We start from the raw sequence: 20770 nt of genomic DNA, 5'->3' as shown, positions 1-20770 counted from the left end.
ATATTTTTGTTTTTACTGTATAGTTCATTATAGAAATCTTTGAAGATTTTGGCAATTTTTTTGGGGTCAGAGTGGGGTATCCCTAGTTTGTCAACAATACTCTTGATGGAGGTCTGTTGTAATTTGAATTTCAGGTAGGAAGGAAGGCTCTTGCCCGCTCTGTTGGTGTGGCATAGTCTGAAGCTTTTCTGCTGTTGAAGCCAAATCCCTGCTTTTTCGCTGATTATTTTGTTATATTCATATTTCTTGTTCATTATGTCATTGAGGATCCTGGGGTCTTTAGATATTATATGTTGTTGCTCTAGCGCAGCTATTTCTTTTTCTAGCCTTGTTAGAGTGGAGTTAGTATCACTGTACATAGCTGCTCTCATTTTGATTAACACGCCTCTGATTGTGGTTTTCATTGCTTCCCATCTTGTGAGGTCTGTGGTGTCTCCTTTTTTGTTATGAGTAAGGTAGTCATTGATGGCCATTTCTATTGCTGTCTTGTTTACTGCCTTTTTTAATACCGCATTATTGAATCTCCATAGAGTTGACCTTTTGACCCCGTTCTGTATCGCCAGGGACATCGTGATACATGAGTGGTCAGAGACTATTAGCAGTTCAATGGATGTGACCTCAATGTCCGCAATAGATTTAGCAGATGTGAGTAAGTAGTCTATGCGTGAATATGAGCCATGTGGTGGTGAGTAAAATGTATAATCTCTACCTGTTGGATTCATCAGTCTCCATGAATCCACCAAATTGAAGCGTTTGCATTGGTTGAGGAGTGCTTTATGTGAATTGGTTGGGCGAAAGGAGCAACGTGAGTCCCTGTCTAGAATAGGGTCCATAGGGAGGTTCAAGTCTCCACCTAGAATATGCGTTACAGTGTATGGTATCGTGTCAATGTGTGTGCATAGATCTTTCCAAAAGTCTTGATCATCTTTATTTGGCGCGTAAACATTGGTAACGTAAAACTCTCTCCCATCCTTCAAGAGTTTGGTTGAAACCCATCTACCCCTGGTATCGGCAACGCTTCGCAGGACATCTATGTTAGCTCTTTTATCAATGAGTGTAAGAACCCCGTTCTTTTTTCCCAAGGCGTCAGACCCAATAGCCTCACTATACCATTTATTTTTCATTGAATTAAATTGTGGTGAATCAATTTTAGTTTCTTGTAGTAGTATGATGTCTCCCTTTTGTTTGTGAAAGTAGTCAAGTATTTTTCTCTTATTGATGGGATGGTTGATTCCCTTAACATTAAGGGATACTATCTTGATAGTCTGCTTATTCACCGTCATGGAAAAGGAGTGGGGATGATACACCTAGCTCCCTGTTTTACATAGTGTTGTATATAATGTAATAGAAGCTGGGAATTATAATAGTGACCAAGATTGGGTCAAGTCCCCACACCATGAATGTATGAATGTACATGTGCCTGTACACGCACCCGTTGTGCGCATCTTCTTCATTGTTTAGTTGTTGAGCTTTGCTGCCCGGATACAGAGATAAAAGGGGAAGTGAAAGCAAAAGTATAGCTAAAGACAAGGGAAAAATGAAAATTAAAAATACTGATGTAACCACCCTCCCCACCCAAGAAGTACATTAAGGACAAGGCAACCAGGGAGAGATAACCACTCCAGTTTCTCTCCTCCGTGGCAATTAACTATAGAAACTATAGAAACCTGCAAACATAGCAAGAATATACTGATCTATCGTATCCAGATAATTGGATCTAGGAACATTGGAACATTGGAACATCATGAACATGTTGTAAACGAGTGGAATAGGCACATCGCCCCAAGGTGGCTCGCACAATTAGTAACCCAAATTAACATTTTCATTGTGCAAGTCAGGTATATAAAGTAATCTCATATAAAGTACTCTCTTCATATCTCAGCCTCACCAATATAGGAAGTTTCATGGCTTCATATTGTAGAGTTTAAGGCTGGTGACCTAGTAGACACAAGGTTAATGCTTAAGACAGTAGGCCATTCCGGCACAGGCTTTAACAAGGATTGCAACAAGGATTGCAAACAACTTTGGTGATAGCAACTATTATAAACAAAGACATTACTAACACCTATTGATACCATAATCAGATCCCTCAGTGTGAGCATTTTAGGGTCTTATTTAGTCCTATGCACGCAGTGACTTCAGTGACTTTAGTGACTTCAGTGACTTCAGTGAGGGAGTAAGGAAAAGTAAGTAATAGTACATCCTACCACTTCTCTTAATCATGTCTGTCGCATAAGACTCTTAATCATGGCTGTTGCATAAAATATCAACCGGCTGACGTTGATAAAATGGGCTAGGTACCATCTGATCAGTTGTTAGGCGCCATGGCAGTATCCATTTTTGAATCTTCAGGGCCATCGAGGAATTTTTTAAGATGCATTGGATCTGTAAAAATGTGTGGTACTCCTCGGATAACTGCTCGAAATCGTGCCGGGCCAGCAAAACCATATTGATATTCGAGTGAACGTAGCCGTGGACGGAGTGCAAGGAAGTTCTTCCTCAGATCGACTGTCTTTTTGCAGTAATCCTGGGAGATGTACACTTTGTTGGTCTTCCATAGGATATGATTGTGTTTGCGCATGAATGCCAGGATTTGTTCCACCTACTGGTATCTCAACGGCTTGCAGACAATTGACCTAGCCCCCCTCTGTTGGTGTGTAATACGCCCAGGAACCCTATGAGCACGATCAAACTCCAGCGGAGTGTTGAAAGAGAGATTTGTCGCTTGGGGGAACCAAGATTCTAGGAATGCAATGCATGAGTCATCTTTATCTTCTGCTCCTTCCGGAATTCCAAATATGCGAAGATTCCCTCTTCGGTTCCTGTCTTCCAATTCCGAGTTGCGTCGTGACATGGTTGATGTCGATATAGAGAGGTCTTTAAGAGATTTGCTCACCTTTACTTCCGAATCCTCGAGCTGACTGATCCTGCCTTCAGTTTCAGACAGCCTTACATTAGTGTCATTGATATCTTGTCTTACTGCCGCAATTTCTTCCCTGGTAGTTTTCGCGATTTCATGAACTTCAACAAGTTTGAGAAGTATTGCCTCCAGTGTCGCATTTATGTCACGCGCCCCTTTGGTTGGTGAGATCGGAGTCGGCGGCTCGGCATTCAGTCTTTTGAGGTTTTTAGCTTCCTTTTCTCCCATGGTTAGTGTTTGAACTGCTCTGAATATTCAGCAAATGTGTCAGGTGGCAAAAGTGACCAGGTAGTAAATTGTCGTGCCTTGCTTGTAGAACGCAAATGCGCAAATGCGTAAACTGTTAGTGTGGATTGATGGTAGGCCTTCCTAGATAAGATGAGACTAGAGAGACTATGCCTGTCATTCAGCAGACCATGTGGCTCGCGTTCGTTCTTCAGGTGCTATATTCCACAATTATCACCATCCCCATGATCCAAAAACAGCATTCAGGTACCATATAAACAGCCCTTTTGTGTTTCCCCACCTTGTGGCAGTAGTAGCGCAGTTCAGATGAGTGTGTATCGCCTTTGTATGAAGGACTCCTGCAGTTTCAGTGGACTGGCAGATCGAAATGCACCATTTGCATCCTCATCGTGCATTAGCAGTAGGAAATGTCCCAAGTGTCGGCCATCTTAAAGTCAGGCAAGGCGAGAAGTGGACACTTTCTCTTACTACTGGTCACAGGCATTGGCTCCATAAGCATTCTAAATAGCCTACACGATGTAGAGCAGGTAGTGATCTGTGTTTCCTTAGCGCTGCTAATTAAACTCGATTAATATTCCCAATATCGAATTGCATTACATCAGGTTATGTGCATCCAACAGCATACACAGTTCACAGAGTTGCCCAAGTCCACAGTGTATGATCCTTGTAGGTGCCCTGTTTACTTTGCTTCTCGTTATAGCTTATGTACCCTGCCCGCAATAGTGAGGTGCCTGTGCTCTTTCTGACTACAGGATCGGATCGGTAAAATGCAGTGCGGCTGCCATTTTATCGCATCGGAGCGCGGAGCGCGGTACCTGCTTAAACCATAGGAGAGTCGGACACCGATTTTGAAGATCAGGGGCCACCGATCGGTCCCCGATGTATTCCGATGCCACCCTGCACCATTAGTGCCGACGGAGCTCACAGAAAGCGCTAGTAATAACTCCAGGAATCTGCGTCACGGGAGGAGAGAAAGGCTTAGGCGGCCATCTTCTCCGGCGTTCAAACCGAGCCCCTAACAATTTAATTTTTAAATAACTCTACATCATTGAATAATTAATTAACAATAAATATGAATTATTAAATATAAATTACCAAATAATAAATATTGAACACTAAAATATTTTTCAAAACAAAAAACATATTGATAATTAAAAATTGATTAACAATTAAAAAAATGGTAAACAATAAATTTAATTTAAAATAAAAAACATTTTTTTATAAAAATTAAATACCAATTAATAAAATAAATTTCCAATTAATAAAAAGTAATTAACAATTAAAAATGTCAATTACCAATTGTAAAATATTAATTACCAATTAATAAAATTAATTGCCAATTACAAAATGTAATTTACAATGACGAACCATAATTACCAATTAAAAAAATAATTGCCAATTAAAAAATGTAATTACCAATTACAAACCTTAATTACCAATTAAAATTAATTAGCAATTAAAATAATTAATTACCAACTAATAATTAATTAGAAATAAAAAAATATCAATACCAATAAAAAATAAATAATTACTTAATTACAATTAAATTACTTCCCACCCAATTCCCCTATAAACCCACAACCTGCTACAGAACTTAAACACAAACATTAATTAAAATGAATTTACAGTTACTAAAAATTAATAATTAATTTACTATAATTAAATTACTTCCCACCCTATTCCCCTATAAACCCACAACCCGCTCCAGTACTAAAACATAAAATTGAATTAAAAATAAAATTTTTAATGTACAAAAAATAGTACACATATAATTTAAAACAAATAAAATACTTTAAAAAATATATATAACACATGCATATAAAATACATAATAAAATACATAACAACAAACAAATATCGATATTTGTAACATCGAAATTAGTAACATCGATATAATTGATATCGATATTACTAACTTCGATATTACTTACATCGATATAAAAAAAATCGATATTACTTACCTTAGGGTCGATATTCTGTCCAACGATATTTTTAACCTCGATATTCTTCACCTTCGATATTTTCAACTCAATATTAATGTAGGTCGATAATTAGGAATCGATATTTTGACTGTGCACCATCCCTGGTATCCAGTGGAGGTGATCCACTAGAGAGAAAGAGCATTGGAAAGGGGTCCAATGCTACCTCTCCAGTTTTGATCTGTACTTGTGAGCAGAGTGTTGCCCCACGCTCTGATCAAAAGTGAAAGCAGACTGCACCATTGGCGTGGTCTGCTTTCACTTTTGTTTTGCTGTGATGCAGTGCACTGTGCAAACTGGTGTTACTACAAAGAAAGAAAATCTAATTCTGAAATTGAGGGCAAGATTTTCCCTCACATCCTGACTTTGATTTTAGAAAGGGAAATGTAAAGGTAGGGAGGCTATTGGGAACATATCAACCGCCGTACTACTGCTGTTAAAAATGATGCATTTATCTACAGATAGTCATTCAGGATGTCCAGAAATGTGGAAGACCTAAAAGAATATGGGTTGCACAATGCAAATGATGGTAGGCCATCATACTTCACATTGTCAAGAGACCCTGCTAAAGCTTAAATATTAATACACTACTGCTTCTCTTTGTGAATGTAAAGAATTCCTCTTAATATCTTCAAATAATAATAGGAAGAAGATCCTGCCTTCTTGTCATAATAAGAAGGCGGGATCTTCTTCCTTTTATCTGGCTACCTCTTAGAAGACCAAGAGGTATGACAGACACCTAAAATCAAAACCTCCATTTCTCAGAATATAATTTCAGACAGTTCATAGCCATCCACTGGCCATTGCCTTGTAAACAGTTGATCATCGCCACATCTGTCCAGTTTGGGAATTATCCGTGTGCCATCACAGAGAGGGCAGTCAGTAGCACTGAATCAGCTTAGCTAGAGAGGCCATATATAAGTTAAAAAGAGTTAGACTCAAGAAAGACCCCTGCAGAACTCCACACTGTATAGATTTTGTAGCTGATATGAATGGAGTCATGCTGCCTGACTGATTCCCCTGTGTGAGAAAGGAGCTGAGCCATTGCGAGGTGAGCCCCGTTACATTAGATCACCTTTCAACATAATCCACATTCACTCAACTACAGCTACTGAAAGCTTGGGCCAGAAGCCTGGCTCTGGCTCAATTTAAGGTACTTTTGGACCCTTGAGCCCAAAATGAGTCGTGTTTGCATGTGGCTTTTGCTTGCCAGCACACTGTAACCCCATGCACCCAGTATTGAAGACAAAACATTAACCTTTTATATAAAACTAGAGACAGAGTAAGACATCCATCTAGTGGCTGAAGTGCACAATGTGAAACTAGAAAATCTGGGATTAATCCCAGCATCCCAGTTTACCAATTGTGTGATCCTAGGCAAATATTGTATTTTACAGAGCCTCCCTTTTATCATTATCACATATACAAGCAAGTTTGATTATGTGAGTTCATGATGTGCACTGTACAAAATCCTCCGGTCGTTGATTTATTAGAATATAATTTTGCTCAATCTACAGTAAAGTCTATGTCACATGTAGGGTGTACATGACAACTGACTTACCTCTTGGTTCACTATTGTCATTGACGTCAGGGGAAGGAATGACATGTTTAAACAACATCATTTTAAATAAATAACTTTAAATGTTGTGATAGAATCTGATGCAATAAGGTCAAAATACAGATTAAAACACTTTTAATTTTACTGAGACTTTTTCATATTTTACATATGTTTTACATGATTTACATGCAAATATTTTCAAGGCTCGGCGCGGTCATGGACTCTTAGAGCCACGCCAGATCCTTGACTTGGTTCTCCCTATCAATTTGTTGGCTCGTCTACTTCTACACTCAACTCCTAAGTACTTCAAGGACAGAATTTAAAACTAATGTTCAACCACCCACTCAACATAGTTGCTTAAGAGACCTACTACATGTCTGTTGGGGCCACTCCTGGATCCTCTCATGTTTATGTTCTCACACACTTGTTTAACCATATTAAAATCAACAGCCTTTAGGTGTATCTGTCTCTTTTACACACACTCTCCTTGAGACAGAAGAAAAGGGATGTGTGGCCAAGGTGGCGGAGCAGTAAGATGTGCCTCTTTGTCTCTATGTCCACGCTCATGTCCGAAGCACCTTGCACCTTACATGCCCAGCGGAGAGGCACAGACAATGGGGCTCCGTTGAACAGCACAGATCAGCCACACATCTGGGCAGGGGCTTCACTTGATGACTGAGACCAGAGGTAATCAGAGAGAAACAATATGGCTGCATGTGCAAGCCTGATACAAACGGAAGTTTTGACTTCCCCGCGGCTACAGGCTGTGCACCCACCTACAAAACACTTACATGCTGGAAGTAAGGCGGGGTTGATCTATGTGATTTCCGCTGGCCAAACCAGGGCCGCGTCTGGGGGATGGTCTGGCCGCTCTGCAGTTCTGTCGGCTGCCCTTCGAAGAGCACGGTCTGCTGCCCGGTAGGTGAGCTTCCACCTGCCAGCAATTAATCCCTGGTTGGGGCAGGCCAGAGTGCCCCTGCAGGGCCACAGATGACAAGGCCCGCTGGGCGACGCAGAGCAACAACACTCTTGGATGGTGACCTTGGCGGGTTACCGCCGTAAGCCTGATGTGATCAGCTTGGCCCTAACTCACCCATCACTATAAGCTATGCTCCTGCCTGCCAGCAGCCTACTTACCTCATCACAGAGTCATACTGGACAAGGGCAGAAGCTAGACCATTAAATACTCAACACCCACACTAGGGCTGCATTCAAGGTGGGCCCATCCACGCCACGCGGGGACTCTCCCAGGCGGCCCTCAGGAGACTGCGGAGTACTGCCCAGACCTGGTTTTCCCCCTTCTGGGCCCTGGTCCTCCATTACAGTGCCTCTTGGCAGCGCCGCCATCTAGATCCACGTGCGGAGGACTGGGAGTGGGCAGCACAACACCAGAGGACCACTAGGAGACTACAATATAGGTGAGCCAAGCGCGCCCAGCCCGCCATCTGTGCAACTATCTAGTGGAACCTGTTCCTGAAGGCCCTGCCTGGACACATTTGCTGCTGCCCCACTCACCTGCTTTGAAGTTAAAATGGCACATCAGTGTAGCCTTCTGATACCTCCTGCTAGGTCCAGCTGGGGGCAGGCCAAGTCATGCCATACCTGCAACCCCTTTACAGGGCCTGCGGCTCAAGCGACAATCAGTGAGGTGGACCCCTGTGGGCCAATTGCCCTTAGTTCAGCCAGTTTACCTTAGGGAGCCCTTTCCATGAAGTGGGCCCACCCTCAGCCCCCACTTCAGGACCCTGGGGACTGCGGGCCCTACAATAAACATACAGCGGTGAGCCTGAATTCCATTGACCTTGATAGGGCTTTTTGACACACAGGACCCCACTCAGCCCCATTGGTGCACACTGGATGGCCGACAGGGCTGAGGGGAATAGGCTGTGACAGCCACTTCTATACCTTTCCCCTGGAAGCCAGCTGTCGCCGCCTTAGCCACTCATAACCATTGCCTCCACAGAGGGCGAAGGCAGACAGCCCAGCATTCACCCATACTGTCAGAAGCATTAACCTACCAGCATCTCACAATTGATAAGTTTACTACATGATAATTGACCACCGACGCAGCCCTCTCGACACACTCAGGAAGACAAGCTGGGACAAACCTGAAATGTACGCGCAGCCCACTCTCCCCGAACCCAGAATGATATGGCTTTAGCTCAGCCAAAGAAAACTGAGGCCTGAAAGGCATGTTAATTAAACCTCCTGGAACCCCGGCGGGGAGCACCCACCGATGTCAGTCCCTGCCAGCTACACGCCGGCGGCGACTAAGAAGGAAAGGTAACTCCGCTCTTTTCTCGAGGATCTGTTCATATCTTTGCTGGAAGACCTGCAGCAGTCAACAAGGTTTATCAAATTACCTTAAAGTGGTGCATCGCATCCTAGAGGCCGTTGGAGACTGAGTCTCAGCCATCAAAGACCAAGAATCCAGCCACGACGAGGACGTGGAACAGCTACAAGAGGCCATCCACCTCTGGGAGCAACGGATAGACTTGCAAGCACATGCCAAGGACCTAAACCCCAGTTCGAGGTGAAACAATATGTGCATCAAGGGAGTACTGACAAACACAGAAGGAAAATACTTAGGTCTATATGTCAGAGAGCTCTGTCTCTACATACTAAAGGCTTTACAAGACAAGGAGATCAAATTGACCGAGTACATAGGGAGGAATTTCCAAGCACAGAGTTTGCCTTTCCAGCCAATATTCTAGTCAGCATTCATGACTTTCAATGAAAAGAAAGCATCCCATGCAGAGCTCAAGATAAACAACCAGTCCACTTCAAGGGGCAACAACAACACGACGATCAAGTGGGACCCAGGGGAATATTTAAAGACCAAAACAACAGAAGAGTACCAGAGGGTCTAAAGAAAAAGTGAGTCAACAGTGTGAGCAACCATTCAACAAAAACCTATAATCTTTCTAGCTGACCTATAAAAGATGGTAATCAATGACACCCTTATAGATGGTCAAAGATACCCATCAGTCACCACTCGGAACCGCCCTTCATCATTTGGGATTCCTTCAAGACCATCTACTCAGATGTGTTATTCTCAGAAAAAAGGAAACCGAGATGTTAAAAGGTCCCTTCGACTTTAATAACTGGTAGTATGGTGTGCCACTACTCTAAACTAATGAGTGGTGTAGTGTAAGATGACTAGTGGGGTGCAGTGCAGATAACTATGTGAAAAAATAATAAAAGAAAGAGTGTGTTAACATTGGATGAGGGAGTACAGAACAAAGTTTATTTGGGTGGTACTCACTCCACCAATATTAAAAATTTGTTAAGACAGTTTGAAAAGATTAGCTGTCTAGAGCTGTCTAGAAATGGAACCAGGTCGACATGTTTCAGCAATTAATGGACAAGATTGTCCTTGCTTTCTTCAGGACCTTACAACAAATATTTGCTACTGCATTCATAAAATGAAATAATGAGTGAAAAGACAATGAGAAACTAAATTTAAAGACAAGTACTAAGGTCACCTGCGGTTTCTAGGTGATGAGTCTTGTCTGTTCTTACAGGTCATGTAATTCACTAAAGAGGTCAGAAAAAAAAGGTTAAGTGCCAGAAAGGTTTCAAACACACACATAAACACACAGAATCGCTAGGTCCGTTGTATGTGGACCTTTAGCTTAGTCAGGCTACCAGTCCTGACTCTAAACACTCATGCACGTAGTGTAATTAGTCAACATTTCAGGATATATAAATGATATGCCACATGGGGGGGCGCTAGAGGGCGCACAAGCTAATGGCCGCACTTCTGTGAGGCTCTGGCTGCCTGGCCAGAAACATCCTGCATTTATCTGCTTAGCCTGGGGGTGGACGCCTGAAATTCACACCGAGGGCGGACCTACCTATGCTGCAGTGCCTGTCCAAGTTTGGCGAAGAACCGAGGTCCGGCGCCTAAGATACGGCGCTGTGAACTTCCCCCGGGAGAAGGCACCACGGAGGGCTGCTGCGGAGCACTGGACGCTGACCTACGCGAGGCCGCGGCTATCCACGAGGCGGCTAGGCCTCGAAGACACAGAGTACGGCCTGAAGGGCGGGCCACCAGCGGACAGACCACCGGAGGCAAGCGGAGGTGAGTCTCGCCCCCTCTGAGGGCGTAGCAGCGAGGGGCGAGCCGGAGCGCTGTGCCTAGATCCGGATGGCACTTCCGATATAAACGGCATACTCCGCCTGGGCCTGCCGAGGGGGATAGCCGTGCACCCAACCCTGCCGCACGCCTCCCTGCCGGCCCCCTTGGAATACCTGAGTGACACTGCTGCCACCGGACATAGCGGCTGGAGTGACGGCGGACGGCCACTTTGGACCATCTGAGAGGTCAGATTTGCGAACTGTATAAGGGCGTGTTGGGCCTGCCCTTGCCCCACTGCCTCCCGCCTCCTGGGTGCTCCCGCCGACGAGGCTTGCTTGAAACTGCCCAGACGAGCTGCGGCCCGCCAGCCAACACGTCTGCTCCCAAAGCGCCCTGGTCATCGTAATTGTGGCGCGGAGGGGGAAAGAGGGTCATTGGGAATTGTTGACCTGCTTGCCTGCTCGGCTGATACTGCCTCGGGTGTGATCACCACGTTGGGGACTACCGGTTCGAGCGCTTTAGCTTGGTGGAGGGGAAATTTGCAACTGCTAGCCACTCCCCGGCCCCGATCGGTGCCAACAGACTGGGCACTATGGGCAAGAACGACGCCAAACAGCCCAAACTTTCATTCGAACCCACAGCCGCCAAAAAACCATTGCGAGGCACCACGGGGGCCAGCGGTGCCCCAGGACCGTCAAACACCGAGTCACCCTCTGCACCCGTGGCTCCAGAACTGCGATTGCTTATCGACGAGATGCGACAGGGCTTCGCCACAATCGTGGATAAGGTTGACCGCCTGTCTTCCAGGATGGATGGAGTTGCGCAGAAGATAGAGGTCCACGAGGAGCGGCTGACGGAGGCAGAACGGCTCATCTCCACTGCAGAGGACACCTCCACTACTCACGAAACACGCCTAACCCGTATGGATAATATCCTCAGATTGATCGCAGCTAAGAATGAGGAGTTGGAGGCGAGGAGTAGACGCAATAACATCCGCGTCACGGGGGTTCCGGAATCCACCAACACCGGACGGATGGAGGACTACGTAGAACGCATACTACTCACCGCAGTGGGTAGGGAAGCCTTCTCTACTCAGTTTATTGTTGAGCGGGCGCACCGCTCTCTGGGCCCGGTCCCTAAGCCGGGGGCGCAACCGCGTCCCATTATCGCCCGGTTGCTCAACTGCCGCGATAGGGATATGGCGTTAAGAGCAGCCCGTACAAGCCGAAACCTGGCCTACGATGGTGTGCAGTTCTCCCTATACCCAGATTTCACACCCATGGTACAGGACCAGCGGAGAAAATTCTTGGATGTGAAAAAGAAACTGAGGGACATGCAGGTGGACTATGCTCTTCTATACCCGGCACGCCTCAGGGTGACCCATCAGGGCAAACAACATTTCTTTACGAACCCGCAGCAAGCTGAAGACTACGTTAAAAAACTCCGCGCTGCTAGGAGGGACAGGCGTAATGATGAGGAGGACGAGGCAGGAGGAAATCCAGCCGAGCAAGATGAGTCATAATGGTGGTCTACTGTTCGCTTAATCGTTGGCTCCTTGTTTGAACTACTGGTGCTTGCTTTGGAAACTGTATCCTTTGGGTACTAGGGCTGCCCTGCACTACCTGCGAAGTCATGGATAACTGCTTATTTGCGTTTTAGACAAGCTGCTGAGCGATAGCTGTTTTTGAGCACTTTGTCCCGCTGCTGGTATGGTGCTGAGAACGCGCAGATATGTGACACAGCGGAAGAAAGTATGGGCAGCGGAGGATATCTGGGCTACCTGTTTACATTGCACAGTACATTGTCTGATGGGAGGGGTCGTCGGAGGGATGAAGCCCTCACGACCGCTTGTTTACTAGACCACTGTTGTACTAATAGAGATTGCTTCGGAGCATATGCCCTGCTTTAGATGGAGCAGCCCTACCTACCAGTGGCGCCATGAGTAGCTGCTCGCGTGCCATACAGACTCGCTGCTGAGAGATGACTGAGTTTGTCCAATATGCGCTGCCGGGATGGCTAGTGGATTGCGTAAGCTGGTGGCAATACAGGAGACAGGGGGGGCGTTGGCTGAACTATGGCTGATCCCCCTGTCCTCATTGGTGACTTAGCCTAATGGGAGGCGATGAACAGATATGATGGTGTGACATATAGGCTTAAACCTACAGGGGTTATACATGCCAGGTACCACCCCTTCTTCTCTGTCTTCCCCGTATGGCATATGCGGGGCGGGAGGGGAGTGTAGGGGTGAATGGTTGCGTACCTCTAATGCCCCCAGGAGGGGATTCCCCACATGGTTTGGTTATGGTTCTTGAGTATAGGGATTGGGGTGGAGGGAGGGTTCATGGTACTGGCAAGTTTGGGTTGCTTCAGTGGGTTGGGGGAGGAATGGAGATACGGGAGTTGTGGGATAGCGCGTGGAGGGGGGGAGGGAGTTTGACTGTTGGGATGGGTATTGTTGAGAGTGGCAGAGTTCTTGAGGATGAAGTACATGGCGCGTGTGCTAGAGCTGGAGGTGCGGAATGTGTCAGTGTGGATGATCGAGCACAACGGATGTTCTTGATGACAGAGAGGCTGGTACTTGTTACACTCATACGGAGGGCTGGAGCGTTGAAAATTTGCATGTTTCAAGATGGTGGTGACCTGCGCGGGTGATCACGCCTTGACTACTGTATCCATATTGTCCTGGAATGTTCGAGGTCTTAATAACCCCCGGAAATGTAGAAATGTAATTGCATATCTGGATAGGCATCAGGTGCAGGTAGCGATGCTCCAGGAAACCCACCTGAGCCCACTCTGTGTCCCCCGGTTCGCAAGCAGATGGGCAAATGTGAGAGAGTTTTCTTCCTATTCCACCTACTCCAGGGGAGCGGTCATTCTGATCAATAAACGGTTGATGTTCCAGAGGCTGGGGGTTCGGGCAGATAGTGAGGGGAGGTATGTGATTCTGTGGGGGCGGCTGGGCACTGATGTGATAATGTTTGTAAATTGCTATGCGCCTAATGTAGACACACCTGGATTTTTCTTGACGCTTTGGGGTCACGTGCTGGAGGTCGAAGCCACACACATAGTCTGGGGAGGGGATTTCAACCTTTCACTGCATCCGGGGATGGACAGATCGGACGGTAGTGGACAATATAACACGAAAGCTAGGGACACGCTACAGGGCATACTGACAGAGGCGGGTTTACTGGATAGCTGGAGACACTTACACCCGACAACTAGGGAAGGCACCCACTTTACCACACACGCACACTCGTGGGCTAGGATCGACTACTGCTTTATCTCACGGGGCCTAGCTGGGGGAGTCACCCAGGTAAAACATCTGCCTCGTACCTATTCGGACCATTGCCCTGTACTGACTGTTATGGAGATGCCTGGCTATGCAAGAATGCGGCCCCCGTGGAGACTCTTCCCTTCGGCCCTGCTTGATCCTGTCTTTAAACAGGAACTCTGCGAGGAAATTGAAGCCTTCTTTCCTAGGAACAAGGGGTCTGTTGACAAGGTCGAAACGATATGGGAGGCTTTTAAAGTTACCGTGAGAGGCGTCACAATTTCCAAGAGCTGTGGCGTGCTAAGGGGAATCGTGCGCACATTGACTACTCTTGAAACGGAACTTAAGACAATAGAGGCGGAGATAGGTCGGGAATCCTTGCCCTGACTTAGAAAGGGCATTTAGAGCCAAACTGTCATCTTACGAAGAAGAAGCTGCCAGAGAAGTGAAATTCCGTGGCAAATATTGGACAGCCAGGCGATATTGCGAGGGGGATCGGCCGGGAAAAGTTCTAGCAGCACTCACGAGGCATCAACGGTTCGCCACACATATCTTGGAAATCTCTGATGGAGAGGGCAGGTCCTACCGGGATACTAAAGGGATACAAGACACCTTCCTACAGCATTATAAACGGCTATACTCCACTCAACAGACAGGTGAGGTGGAGTTTGGTAATTTCCTAGATGATATAGCACTCTGCTGGCTAAGTGATGGCGACAGGGCGTTCTTGGGATGCCCCTTCGAGCTGGACGAAATCCAGGAAGCGATCATGTCGCTCAGTAATGGCAAAGCTGCAGGGCTTGACGGCCTTCCGGCCGAATTTTATAAATGCTATATCGACATCATGGCACCAGTACTGAAGGAGGTATTCGAAGAGTCGCTAGAGGAGGGAATACTGCCGGGTTCTATGAGGGAGGTGGCGATCACCTCGCTGCTGCAGCCAGGGAAGAACCCAGTGGATACCGATGCCTATAGACCCTTGTCATTGCTAAACTGCGATGCGAAGATCTTAGCGAAAGTGCTTGCGACTAGGCTATCCCTTCTTATGAATACCCTGGTTCTGCCAGATGAATCTGGATTCATCCCAGGGAGAGCTACATCCCATAACCTCCGCACACTGTTCTCCCTTGTACCCACCATATCGCCCGAGCTTCCGGTCGCTGCTGTGTTTTTAGACGCCACCAAGGCGTTTGACTCGGTGGAGTGGGGATATCTCTTGGCCATACTGGGCATAATGGGGTTCCCCCGGATATTCATCGCCTGGGTAACGCTGCTCTACACTTCTCCGGTCGCCAGGGTCGTCGTAAACGGTGTGCTGTCGGCACAGATGCCGATCACGAGGGGAACTAGGCAGGGATGCCCCCTGTCACCCCTGCTCTTTGCCCTGTCAATCGAGCCGCTAGCCTGCAGGATCCGGCAACTACATAAGGCCAGCGCCTTTAATTGTAATCAACGGCAGATTGGCATATCCCTCTATGCGGATGACGTCACTTTGTATGTGCGACACCCACAGGACCATCTCAACCCACTGCTGAGAGAATTTGTTCTGTTCGGTGGCATTTCTGGAGTGTACATCAATTGGACAAAGTCACAATTCTTCCCCCTCACGGCATCCCTAACCCGCTTCCCGCTAGATTACCCCTTGGAGTGGTGTGACTCTGACTTAAAATACTTAGGCATCGAGGTGTCGCTCAACAGGGAAGACACAATCCGATTGAACTATGGGGTGGCCATTTCACAATTGACCGACAATGTGACTCGCTGGATGGCCCTCCCTCTGTCGATGGCGGGTAGAGCCTCCCTGATAAAAATGGTTGTTCTCCCACGGTTCCTGTACCTATTCCAGAACATACCCTACTTTCCGGGGGCCTACTTTTTTAAAAGGCTTCGATCTGAGTTGCTGCGACTATTCTGGGGAGGCAAGCAGCCACGCCTCAGCTGGAGTGTCCTCACACAGCCGTATGACAGGGGAGGATTTGACGTACCCGACCTGGAGGTGTACTACCTCAGTGCTCAGGCTCAGCATGCTTACCACTGGGTTAACCCCGCTCCCTTTATGCCCCAAGTTGCTGCTGAGGACTGGATCGTGCACCCACTGCCACTCAAGGGCATGCTGATGGGTTTGGTTGGAGATATCGAGACACCGGCTACCACTGTCACCTGCACCATAGACTCGTGGCGGAGAGTGACGAAACTGCTTGGAGCCCCTATGCTCTATTCACCGGCAATGCCCCTTGCATACCACCCGAAGCTATCGCTTTTAACGGAACGTGGATTCCGATCCATGTGCGCCCGCGTACATCTCAACACCTGGGGCGATTTATTTCAGGATGGACGGTTCCGTACCAGGGACCAGATCTTCCTGAGCGCTTCGCCGACGCCAATGGAGGTGTTCTATTATATTCAGCTCTGTCAGGGTATGAGGGATATACTCCCCAGCTTCCCGGAGGAACCGGGCACAGTTTTGCCATTACACATCTTGCTTGTGTCAGACGGCAGACATTTGGTGTCGAAATTGTATGCTGCTATTCAAGAGCAACGCCCTTTGGTTCTGGCCAAGGCGCGAGCTGCCTGGGACTCTGAACTCCCTACTGCACTCACCGATGAACAATGGAAGTATTGCTGCTCAGTCACGGCCAAAATCTCCTCCAGCTGTAGACTAAAAATTATTCACTACAAGTTCGTACAGAGATATTACTATACCCCAGTTAGGAAGCTGCGATTTCACCTTTCGGAGAACAATAGATGTGCGAGATGCCGGGCGGAGGGCGCAGATTTCCTCCACTTGGCCTGGGAGTGCGGAGCGATTCAGGCATACTGGGAGCAGGTACATGCTGCGCTCCAAGTTATGATTGCTGGCCCTCTTCCCATGGACCCGGTGGTGATGCTGCTGGGTTACACCAGGAATGTGCCCAAGTCTGACCGTCGATATGTTGATGTTGCGTTGCTACTTGCAAAGAGAAGGATTGCTTGCAGATGGGGGAGGGGAAGGGCGCCAAAATTTAAGGAGTGGTTGGACGATCTCACGTATTGCCAGGATCAGCATGGCGTTTATGCAGAACTGCTGCCTGCCCGTTGTAAACCCAGCGACTTTTGGTCCCCCTTGCAGGTGTACTGGATGTCTCAGGCGACTCACAGCGACTCCTCTGGGGACGACGAGTCGGTGCCGGGCCCATGAGCGTGTATAGAGATCTCACGCCACACCCACCACACTATATATCACACATTAGCATGAGCCTTGACCCGCCCTGCCCGGGGAGGGATGGGATGATTACCGCTGGGGTGGTGATGTGAGGTCCGGATTGTGCGCTTTTCGCATAGCATCGCTTGGTCGACAGGACTTTCGCCACCTTTTGATACCCTGACGTAATGAGCCAATGAGAGCGGTCCAATGCGCCGGACCCTGCAGACGCAAGTCGTTAAAGATGGCTTCTGTGCTGATGAGCGCTGCGCCCTGACTTAAGCTGTGCCCTATTCTGATTGCTTTCACGCTGACTACCATTGGGGTACTTGACGGAACCGCGCTCGCTTGATGCACATATGACACACTACTATACAGGGTGAGGTAGCTAGCTGACTAATTGATACCAAGACGAACATGGGTTTGATGCGACCGGTGATGATTCCCCACCCTGCGTGCTGAGATGCCTATATATATGAGGGTGGGATATTGTCTCCGCTACCTCTGCCCCTAATTGGGGGGGGGGGGCTTCATGGGATGGTGCCTCTCATTCCAGGACGTTGTATGTAATGTATGCATTGTACCTGCCCTTGTGAAGACGATCTTTATCCACTGTATGTACCATGACTATTATTGTATTGGATTATTGATGCTGTGACTGTCATGACTCTATGTTGAATGCCACTAATAAAAAAAGGTTTAAAAAAATAAAATAAATGATATGCCACATGAAAGAGAGTTATATAAATCTTACCACAACTTGTAAGAAGTGACGACCTCACCCCACCTGGCAATGGCTCAGGAGTAGAGTGAAGCACCGCTCTAAAGGGACAAGTAAACAAAAATCCAGAACATGTCTCACCTCTATACATTGATAACAACAAGGGGCCCCAATTCAGTCAGTAGGGGACCTCGGGGAACATACTCATTCAAACAACAGTGGTCCCATGCATATTCGAATTTAAAACCAATAAATATAGACGGAATCAAATCTATATTTAGAATGACATGTCCAGCCGGACAGGGGTCATTCAAGTTTTACTTGATAAACAATGTTTTAGAATAACATAAAGATACCCTCCACAAGAGCCCTGTGTGGTACACAAGCCTGTGCCCAACACTTGCGGGGTGTTTACAGTTGGTGGAAAGTTAGATGGGTTTTTAAGGAAAACAAGCGTTGTTCTGTTCAAATGTTAATTATACAGAAAATGTCCAACAGCACCATTACATCAATTTAGAAATCAAAAATGCGTATAAGGTGCTAAAGCAAGTCGACGGCGTTTCGGTCCCCGTAAACAGTCATAGGGACCATCATCAGGACAAAACAATAATTGCCTTTATCGCTAAACCTCAAAATATGCCTGAAAGGAAAAGAAAGGAAAATACATACTTTAAGAACAGAGCACTAATTAGTTCTGAACAAGTGACTCTTTGTGCAATGTGCATTCAACCGTTACCATGGTGAAGGTGTTGCAGGGTTTCCACGAGAGGCCAGTGACGAAGTGGTAACAACGCGGTGGAGTCAAGATTCAAGGGTTCGAGGTCGAGGTGAAACAGGCTGGTAGGCGTTCTGTGGCAAGGCTAATTGTTTGTGCCTATTGCGTTAGTGCATTCTGGACCTCACAATGGGCGTAGTCTGGGTTCAGGTCCGCGGGCTATCAGTCGAAGTGGGTGTTGTGATTACTGGTGCCTAATGCGATGGTGCACAATTGAAGTCGGCGGTAGGACGTAGAATAGGTTGAATTACGTGCCTATATCGCGACTGGTTGTCGAGTTAAGGAACTCAGTTAGCTTACCGAGGTGACATAAGAATAATATCTGGTCGTATGGAAGAGCGAAATGGCCCGGACCAGCAGCCCTATATGGGGAAAATAATCTATAAATTAACAAGGAATTAAACAGTGAATGATACCTGAGTTGCAGTGCGGAACTCGAGGCATGCACTAATTCTTACCCAATTAGGATGTGGGTTGCCGCGTTACTCAATCGTAACCAGGCGACGCCAGGGTAAGCCTGTGAAAACAGAGGGGGATTTAGGAACCTTAGTTGCAGTGTTCCGACCAAGGAGCGGTACCTTAAACTGCTGGTTTACTCACCGATATGGACGGTCTTGGAAATCTTCACTGGCGTGCTTGTGCGATCGAACCAGGAAGTGAAAAAGGGGCGGGTGGGCGGTGATTGGTCAATACAAGTGAGGCTTAAGGCATAAACATAAACGAGGGGTGCAAATTGTGGTGGCCATCTTGAGTGGTTCGTATTTACAGTGATGTTACATTCAAGGTGACAATTTACTAAAGCATTGAACAATACATTTCAAGGAGTATATTTTAAAAGAGTTTTGGTCAAGTAGATGCTTGGCGCTTTCCCCAGAGTCTCTGAAGCATCACTGTGGAGGATTCAGGTTAAAGCAGTCCATTCATCCTGCAGGTTCAGACCAGAGTTCAGACTGTCTGTCTTCAGAATCCATTTCAATTCTTCTCTGTTTAGCATACGGGTTAGGTCGCCTCCTCTGGGTGGTATAATGATTTGTGTAATCACAGTCCATCGGATCTCGTTCTCAGTATGCCCTTTGTCCAAAAAATTATCAACCAAAGGAGAGTTCAGTGTTTTGCACCTAATGCGGCTGCGATGTTGGGATATTCGCAGCTTGATTTTCTGTTTTGTCTGGCCAACATATATAAGATTGCACGGACAAAAGATTGCATAGATGAGGTTACAGCTGTTGCAATTGGTAAAGGTGCGCAGTTCGTTTATTACATTTTTGAATACAAATTCTTTACCATCAATTGAAAAGTCACATACCACACATGAACCACACTTGAAATGACCACGTAGAGGGGGTAATGACCAATGATCATGGAGTGTGGTATTTTTGCCAATTGTGGGTGGGAAAGCTGCCCTTACCAGTTGATCCTTGAGATTTTTGCTTTTCTTGAAAGCAAAGAGGGGGGTTTCCCAATTGAGGGGACCTGAGTACAGAATGTGCCAGTTCTTTTTTATACATTGTTTTACGCGATTGGATATGGTGGAAAAGGTGGTTACACATACAGTTTTTTCAATGGTTTCCTTGGGTTTGGGTTCCAAGAGAGTGTCTCGAGGGCAGTACCAGGCTCTTTTCATGGAGTTTTTTATCAGACTTCTAGGGTTGCCTCTAGTCCTAAGTTTCTCAGAAAGGGTGCTAGCCTCAGTAAAGTAATCCTCTTTCTTAAAACAATTTCTTCTTAGTCTGAGGAATTGTGAATATGGTAGACTATCCCTTAGTGCCCTGGGATAACAGCTGTTGTAGCTAAGGAGGGTATTTCTTTCCGTTGGTTTACGGAACAGGGACTTATATAGAATCCCATCATGATGTTGGATGGTTAAGTCTAAGAAGGGAATGCTGTCTTTGTTGTGGGACAAGGTGAAAGTGAGGCCATTGCAATTGTTATTCAACCAGTGCAGTAGCCCTGGGAAATCCTCAGTAGAGCCACCCCAGATTAAAAAGATGTCGTCTATGTAGCACTTCCAGGTATGTATACCCTGATGGAATGGGTTA

The sequence above is a fragment of the Lissotriton vulgaris genome, chromosome 1_1 (genome assembly GCF_964263255.1).
Source record: "Lissotriton vulgaris chromosome 1_1, aLisVul1.2, whole genome shotgun sequence".
NCBI lineage: Eukaryota > Metazoa > Chordata > Amphibia > Caudata > Salamandridae > Lissotriton > Lissotriton vulgaris.
The sequence above is the reverse complement of the archived record's forward strand: the minus strand, read 5'-3'. Positions refer to the sequence as shown.